The sequence below is a fragment of the Trachurus trachurus genome (assembly GCF_905171665.1).
Source record: "Trachurus trachurus genome assembly, chromosome: 24".
NCBI classification, from domain to species: domain Eukaryota; kingdom Metazoa; phylum Chordata; class Actinopteri; order Carangiformes; family Carangidae; genus Trachurus; species Trachurus trachurus.
The window spans coordinates 26,353,357-26,362,662 of record NC_139910.1 but is presented as its reverse complement, the minus strand read 5'-3'; the positions used below and the strand labels follow the sequence as shown (position 1 = coordinate 26,362,662).

At 37.0% G+C, this 9,306-nt stretch overlaps 1 protein-coding gene and 1 long non-coding RNA gene across 2 annotated transcripts in view; one reads left to right on the top strand and one right to left on the bottom strand.

Annotated features, from left to right (window-relative positions):
* The window catches only part of pla2g7 (phospholipase A2, group VII (platelet-activating factor acetylhydrolase, plasma)), a 391,387-nt gene that overhangs the window by 73,377 nt on the left and 308,704 nt on the right, over positions 1-9,306 (bottom strand). The gene's annotated exons all lie outside the window — the stretch shown is intronic.
* LOC311007831 overlaps positions 1-9,306 on the top strand; it is a 434,756-nt gene that overhangs the window by 274,401 nt on the left and 151,049 nt on the right. The window lies entirely within an intron of this gene.

Below are 9,306 nucleotides of genomic sequence, written 5' to 3'. Positions count from 1 at the left end.
ATTCTCATTTGTCCAGGTCATAGCAACTGGACTTACTGTAGTTATTTGTCTAGGAAGACGTTTCACCTCTCATCCAAGAGGCTTCATCAGTTCATGTACGCATCTGACCAGGCTGGGACCAGTCACCAGCTGTTCTCCAGCTTGGGCTACAGCGCTTTCAACCAGACTCAGGTCAATGAAGCTTACAAGGGTCTTTTCCACAGACTTGGCCACAGCCAGGGGGATCAGCGGCTGGATGTCGGCAATGCTGTTGCATTGAGGTCCGACTTCACTCCTCTAGAGACGTTAGAGGCCTAAACCAGGAGTACGATATTAAGCATTTTCTTTAGTCCCCTAAAAATAGGTTTTTAACACTTGCTCTGTAACTTTAATGATTTATTAATATTTGTTTTGTAACTTTGGTGATTCTTTATATGTGTGATGTTGGTTGTTTATGCATTTGTATCCACTCTGGATCATATACACGTTGTTTCTTTTTTCTCTCATGATTATGAAATATTTGATTACTATTTCACTGCTATGATGAAAATTTTTTGACTACAAATGGGTTCCCACTGATTATATTTGTGTTTTTCTGGGCCCAATTGTTTAATGATAGTGTATGATGTTTTCTATATTTAAAAGATTTTCTACATTTAAAAACATTTAAAAGTGTATATTTAAATACTGTAAGCTGAAGGATGTGCTCCTTACCTTCAGGCTCGCCCCTCCTCACCTAATTGGACCTCACACTCATACACCTGTGACCCTATATATGGGTGTGAGCGTTCCTTTGTTCTGTTGGCACCTGAAGAAGACCACACGGTCGAAAACGTTTGTGCAAGTGCTAATAAAATCACTGTGACATCCTTTAAAGGTGTACAGAAATGGCCGTTTGTCCTGTTTGTCGCGCCGAGTTGTCACGAGCTGCAACACGAGTTTACCCGAGTGAGGAAAACGAATTTGATTGGTCGTTATCCAGCGGGCGGGATATTCAAAGCTTGGGGCGAGCCCGAGCTCCGTGTGTGTGTGCGTGTCTCAGACGTTGAATGACGGATGACGGATCCAATGTCAGTGGCTGGTGAATCGTGTACAGGCTGACGTATAATCCGTGCGCCTGCATTATCCAATGCGGGAAAAAAAATACACACTTTCATCCCGGATTTACTCAAAAATAGAATTTTGCACAAAGTTTGGCCTACAACGTCTGAAAGATGAGTTATCACATTCATTTTATGACCCAAAGTGGGCTCAAATTCAATTTTCTTTTCTGTACACCTTTAACAGTGTGCGGGCAACCCTCTCTTTTTCTTCGGAGATCTTCAATGTTACCATGACCAGATCTGATGAAGCTGTGGCTGAGATCAACAGGTTCATTGCTAATAAAACCCAGGACAAGATTAAAGATATGGTGAAGCAACTGGACCCTAACTTTGCCATGGCGCTGATAAATTATGTCTACTTCAAAGAAGCAAGTTGAAGTCCATGTCTTGTGGTGTTGTTTACATCCATCATATTGATTGATTAAACAGTCAACATCTGGTTCAGTATTAGTCATCAGTGTCAATAGAGCTGGAGAGACTCCTACACAGTGTGTAGCCCTGTGGGACAAGGTGGGCTGATTGACCTTGATCATGCAACCTTAACTCTACTCAGACCTACTTTAAAAAAAAATGCTTTTAATTTAGTTTTAATCCAGGTAACATCACTTAGTATTTATGATGATGACACACAATTTTATGTTGCTGTGGCCCCTGATGGGACTTAAAGTCAGTTGTCTATTCATTTATTTTATTATGTTGTTAAATTTATTCTATTCTATCTATTGTAATATTGATATTATGTTTATTTGTTTTCTAATTTTCCCAGCCTGGTCAGATGCGTATGAACTGATGAAGCCTCTTGGATGAGAGGTGAAACGTCTTCCTAGACAAATAACTAAGTCCAGTTGCTTTCGATTTAACCTCCTTTGAAAAATCACTATTATAGAGTCCTGCTTTACATAAAAAGTACCCAAACCCACCAGTTATTTGCCCATGTTGTGTGAAATAAGTTGTGTAAGGCCAGTAAAGCTCTGTCTGTCCAGGACAGAAAAAGAGGCGGACCCTTGTTTTTGTTTTTTTTAAACCCACCACCACCCCCCCTAATGGGGACATTTTTTTTTGTCTTTTTTTCTTTCTCTCTTTTTTTTCTTTCCTTTTTTTTCTTTTTTTTTCCATTCTAAGAAAAGAAAAAGTACACAATAATCAGGTGGCAGTAACATAAAAACCCATCAGCACCATAAAACATAAAGGAGGACAAAATACAAAACAACAGAACAAACAAACAAACAACAAACAACAAAAAAAGGAACCTACATTAACAGCATAAAATAATCAAAACATATCATCATTAAGTGCATACTACATATTTTACACGCACCATTAATTCATATCATAACTCAATAAATACAGGATTAATTAGTTCACTCTACAGCCACCATAAGAGCAACGACAACAATCCCAAAAACAAAAACATACAAAACAATGAACTATATTGAATCTTCATCCCAAGTTTTTGTTATTGCGAGGCTTTCCCATCTTTTTCTCTCTGCATTATTAGGGTCCGGGCAGCTAAGCTGCCGGGACACTATTGTATTCCTAGGAATTCTTCTTCTTCTTCTTTCTTTCTTCTTCCAAGGAAGTCATACTTCCCATGGGCGAAAACTCACCAAACTTTGCACAAAGGTTCAGTCCCATGCCAGATTCACTCAACTCCAAGGACATGTGCCCCCCCCTCCTAGGGGGGGCACAATAAGCGTTTAAATTTTAAAACTTTAAAAATTCCTACCAAACCAACGGTAGATGCTACAGTGTTGAAACTTCACCACAATGTAGCCTCAATACTGCTGAAACTTTTGTCCACTTAAACTTATTACAAATTATGAAGTCCATCACTCTGTTTTTTTCAATAACTGTAAAACTTTAAAAATGTATTTCCTCCCACAATTTTTGCTCAATTGACACCAAACTTGCTACAGAGCATCTCCAGACTGTCCTCCACAAAACTTGTTTCTCGGATTTTTGATTAAGCAAAAATTGAGCCTACAGTGCATGAAAACGTTTGACTGTAAACAGTACTGTAAACATATACCATCAAATTCTTGATAAATACATTTTCAATCTTCCTGAAAAAAAATGACAATATTCTGGAGTCATGGTTGATGAATTTTGGCAAATATCAGAATTTTGTCTCAAAAACTGAATTTTCTAGAACATTTTGAATTCTGCTCTCATGGGAACAACTGCAGTCAATGTGAGTGTGGAATTTATAAACATCATATTTTCTCTTATGAAGCAAAACACTTATCATTAAAAACAAATCACCAACATTTCCATGCTGTCAAGATGCAATTTATGTATTATCAGATTTTTGTTTAGATGACTGAATTTCTGAAATTTTGACCATTTCATCACAACAGCTGCCCGGGCACTGACTCACCTGAGTGGATAAATGAAGCTACACAGCAGGTCTCACTACCAGCCAATTAGCTCAGCGAGTTAGGAGCTGGTTCTTGGTGTCAGAGGTTGTGAGTTCGAGACCCAGCAAGGGCGATGATGATGACAGATCAAAATCTCAGTTGTCCTCAACACGAAATACAAGACAATTGTCCTAATGGTGGCATCACAGCAAGCCTCTAAATTTAAAAATCCAAATTACATACTACATCTTAGATTCATAGTAGATGTTTGACAAATACATATCATTATTTTACCTCAAAAACTGATTTTTCTTTTTACTGTGGTTTCAAATCTGCCTACACCACAGTGAATGGCTTACTCAATTTGTGAAGCCACTGTTGAACCACCACTTGTCAATTAGCTCAGTGCGATAGACCATGGTCTTTGGTTCCCGAGGTTGTGGGTTCAATCCTCAACTGATGCATATTGAACATTATAAGGTCAACTGTCTTGTCTTCCTATTCTCCTGTTTGTTGCTCAGAATTGCCTAAATTTGCCCAAAAGTAGCCCGGACCCGACCCATTGCTGCGCAGCAGCTATAATTTTTCTTGTTTTTTGGCAATACCTTTGTTAGTAAATAATGATATTTAATAAATGATATAAAATATCTCAAATTAAGCTCTCCTTGATTTTTAAAAACAAAAACTTTCCCAAGCAGAACAACAGTATTTAACAGCACATGTTGTTCTTCATGAAAACCCAAAATAATATTAATTGGAGATAATAACAAAACAAGTCCTTGGTCACATAACCAAGTAGCCACATAATGCCAAAAAAGAGCAACTTCTGGACAATACCAAAATAAGTGCATAATGTCTTCTTCCTCATCCCCACAAAATCTACATTTATCATTGTCCATTATTCTCCATATTTTAAGCATCTTCCTTGTTGGTAATATCTTATAGAATATTTTTAACTGAAACATCCATAAATATGTGGAACAAGAAGATTTGTACATATTTTTTAAATAAATCCAACCAAGGAAGCGGGGTATCAAAAATACTTTCCCAATGTGCTTGAAAATAATATGGTTGGGCGGCTATATTTTTAGAATACATAAAAAACCTATACATGTCAAAATTAATCTTCTTCTGCCCCAACCATTTAGAATTCTTAATATGAGGGCGGCATACTCTTAAATCTTCCGGATGTTTTTCTATCTTTGATTTCCAGGATGAAGAAATTGTGGAAAGTAACTGCATATAGCTCAATTCTGAACACACATCTCCATATTTAAAAATGAAAGATTCAAAAGTAAGGAATTTTCCTTCATTATTCAATAAATCATTTACAAAATAAATATGCTTATTTAACATTCTTTGCCAGCACACAGGTTTTTTGTCTATACAGATATTTTCATTTAGCCATAATATCTGTTGTCTAATCTCCAAGGAATTATTTGGTAAAAAAAACAGATACTGAAGCCATAAAGAAAGTGAATTTCTAAAAAAGGGGGAGAGGTCGGGCAAAAAAGCAGATAAACGTACCACCGAGGCCGGACTCAACTGAAAAAAAGGGTACACTTTTCCAATTAAGGGACCACATTGAGCAGAAAATAATTTGGATGAAAACCATTCTTGGTTATTATATAATCGTTGTATCCATACAGCTTTTAAGTTTAAATCTAATATTGAAAGGCTTTTCAATCCCAAGCCTCCATTCTCCTGTACATTATACAGATAACTACGTTTAATTTTATCAGGTTTACCATTCCAAATAAAATTAAAAATTATTTTCTCATATGCTTTTAATAAAGTTGTATCAGGAGAGGGCAGAGCCTGTAAAAGATAAGTAAATTGTGAAAGTATTAGTGAATTAATTACAGTAACCTTTCCATAAATAGTAAGATGTTTCCCTCTCCAGGCCTGGAGAATTTTATCCATTTTCTTCAATTTTAAGTCAAAATTAGATTTCATCAAAAGACTATTGTCCACTGGTATATGTATTCCTAATAGATTCACAGGGCCATCAGAACACTTCATCGGCACCGTACATGGAACTTGGAAGTCAGTTCTCTTTAATGATCCAATTCTAAGGATAGAGCATTTCTCATAATTTGGTTTCAATCCTGATAATGAGGCAAAGAGCTCTAATTCCGATATAAGGGAGCCTAAAGAGAGGCTATCCGCTTTAACATGAAAAGAAGCATCATCTGCATAAAAAGAACATTTGGATTCTAAACCATTAATCTCCAAACCTTTAATATTAACATTATTTCTTATTCTTATGGCCAACATTTCGATTGAAAGAATAAATAAATATGCCGAAAGGGGGCAACCTTGTCTGACACCTTTAGACAATGTAATTGGATCTGAGATATGACCATTATTTATAATTCTACTACAAGGATTTTTATACATGAACCCATTTTATAAAGGTCTCACCAAAATTAAAAATTTGTAAACATTGGTATATGTACTTCCATTTAATCATATCGAAAGCCTTTTCAAAGTCTGCTATGAACACGAGACCAGGCAATTTTCTCTCTTCATAATATTCGATTATTTCCAGGAGACGTCTAATATTATCACCTATAAAGCGACCTTTTAGAAAACCCGTTTGATCAAAATGTATTAATTCTTTTATAACCTTTCTTACTCTAAGTGCTAAACATTTTGCTAATATGCGTGCATCACAACACAGGAGTGTAAGGGGTCTCCAATTCTTCAATTTTACCGGATCCTTATAGCCTGTCCTTCTGCATCATGCTTTAATAACAATGAGATTAAACCTTCCTTTTGAGTATCAGACTGATGACCCACATCAAAAGAGAAGTTATAAGAGGCAAGTAAGGGATCTTTTATTTCATCAAAAAAGGTTCTGTAAAATTCTATTGGCAGTCCATCTAATCCAGGGGTTTTTCCATTTTGAAATGAACATATAGCTTCATATACATTTTCTTCATTTATAGGGTCTTCACACAATAACTGTTGTGGGGTTGTAAGTTCTGGATAGGAGCATGGCTTTATGTACTCAAACAAGGAAGGATTTGTTGAATGAGAAGTATCATTAAAAATGTCATTATAATACTTCATTAACGCATTAAGTATATCATTTGCAGATGTAATATTCGTTCCATCATCATGTATCAGTTTTGAGATGTTCTTCCTAGATATATTTCTATTTTGAAGCTGTAAGAAATATGCATTACATTTTTCTCCATGCTCCATCCATGTTGCTTTATTTCTATATATGATGCCCTTTATTTTATTCTGATTCAGCCTCTCCAATTCTTTTTCTTTATCATCTAGTAACTGTAGGTCTTGGTCGATACAGCCTGATTTATTTGCATCTATACGATCCCTAATATTTTGCACCTCTTCTAACAACATTTTTTCTTTGTTACAATTTTGTTTATGCTTCCATGCTGAGTACTTTATCGCATGACCTCGAAAAGCGCATTTGAAAGTATCCCATACAATATGTGGATTTGCAGAACCAGCGTTAAAGGAAAAGAAATCCAAAATAAATTGCTTGGATTTACAAATAAACGTCTCATCTTCTAGTAATGATTGATTCATCTTCCAATACCCCCTTCCCCTCATGGTGTCTGTAAAATCTAGTTTTAATGTAATAAGATAATGATCAGACCGAAATCTTTCGTCAATCATTACTTGACTAACTTTTACCATTAAGGCGAAAGAAATAAGAAATAAATCTATTCTACTTGCCAATGCATTTCTTCGCCAGGTGTATCTAATTAGCTCCGGATTCTTTATTCTCCAAATATCAACTAAGTCCATTGCGGACATCATGGACGTAAGAGCGTATCGCTTTTGACCTTGATGATCATCTTTTCCACCAGTTCTATCTTTGGATGGTTGAAGAACAGTATTGTGATCTCCTGTCTGAATTACAGGAATATCACAATGCTGAATCATCGAATATAAATTCTCAAAAAAAATAGGATCATTATTATTTGGAGCATAAATATTTACCAAACAAAAGCGTAGGCCTATATTTTCAAGTTCAACATCTAAAATAATTATTCGACCATCCATATCACGTTCTATTTTATGCACAGAAAAATCTAGATGTTCTCTAAACAAAACTAGAACTCCCCTTTGGTTTTTCAAACCATGATTAAAAAAAATTGACCCTTTCCATTCCTTCTTCCATTTTTCTTCATCTTCCTGCGTGGAATGCGTCTCTTGTAGACATATTATATCTAATTCTTTCTTATTAGCTAACCAAATAAATATTTCAGTTCTTTTACTAACATTGGCCAGTCCATTGCAATTGTAGCTGGCAATACATAGGGATTCAAAGTTCATCATAACTGAGAGCTAAAAAAAATAGTATCTGCAAATAGAGTTTTATTACTAAAGGGTTGCACCACATTTCTTTCATTATATGCACAAACAAAAACAAAAACAAAAAACAAAAACACATATTGACCCCTTGCAGCTACGTCACAATTAGAACGTGACGCGAGAGGCGACGCCATGACGGACGGCAGAAAGTGCTCAGTGATAATGTACTGTACAGACTGTATGGTGCCGTCCTACAATGTGGCTCGATCACTTCACATTACAACCTCACAGCATTATCACTTATTTTAAATAGAATATCTACTCATCCGTTGCAATATTCTGTTTGTTTTTTTGTTTTTCGCCGTAGAATATCTCAGTTTTCTGTGCTTTTTCCACTGGTAGCTAAGGAGTTAACGTCAGTCAGTGCCACACTCCCCATACAGCAGCTGCTCCTGTCTTTGCTGCTGCTAACTACAGTTAACGGACCTGGAAGTCCGACCCGTGGGTGTTGAAGACCTGTCTAATTAGTGGTCATTCTCTGATTAAAGCCGGCTGAAAAATAAAAGAAAACAGGAAGCCGTCTTCGTTGTAATCGCCGCGATCCGTCCGCCGGCGGCAACTACGTTGTGACGGTGCTATGTTTAATACGAGCGTTAGCTGTTGTTAGCCACAGCATGTAGCTCAGCTAGTTAGCTTCAACTGTGTTTACATCGACTATACACTATAGATAACTTATAATGGCATCGATAACGTCCTCGCACTGGTCCTGTTGCTCATGTAACCCCCCTGCCAGTGGCCAGCCCCCGGTTCTTAGCTCTAAACCAGCAAGGAGTTGGTGCTTGGGACCAGTTTTAAGGACCAATAACCGGTTTTTAAGCGGTGGAAAAGCAAAGAACCGGTGCTAGTCAGGCTCTGGCTCCGAACCAGCACTCGAACCAGCTCAGTGGAAAAGGAGGGGAAATTCTACAACCACGGTATGTCACAAAACTATAACGCGCCCATTGAATTACATTGACGTCCACTGTTCTTTTGCCGTCCATCATGGCGTCCGGAGCTACCATGAGTGGAACGTGACGTCACGTGCAAGGGGTCAATAACATTTGCCTTGATTTAAAAAAACAAAACAACAACAGCAACAAAACACAAAAACTAAACATAAGTTAAACATAAGTTACCAGCAGGCCATGTCGGTGTAGGGGAGGAAATAATAATAATAGTAATCGAAGGGAAGTAATATAGGTCTATATGTTATTGCTTATTTCTTTTGACAGGTCATCAATATCATAGATCACCATCAACTCGTAGCTAATAAAGCCAGGGTGTAACAGATTTATCTTTGTATAGCTCACCATCAATGTATAACTTGTCAGCAACAAGCCTTACTCCTGTCCACGATTTCAGTAGGAAACTGCTGATTAATGCCAAAAGGCTTTCCTTTTAGCGTTGGACCCATCTTAAAAACAGTCTCTCTTTGTCCATAGTGTTCAAAGCATGCAATGATCGCTCTTGGTTTAGGCTGCATCACCACCTCCGAAAGGAGGGGAGCTCCAGCTGAGTGTGGGGATCTCCGTGCG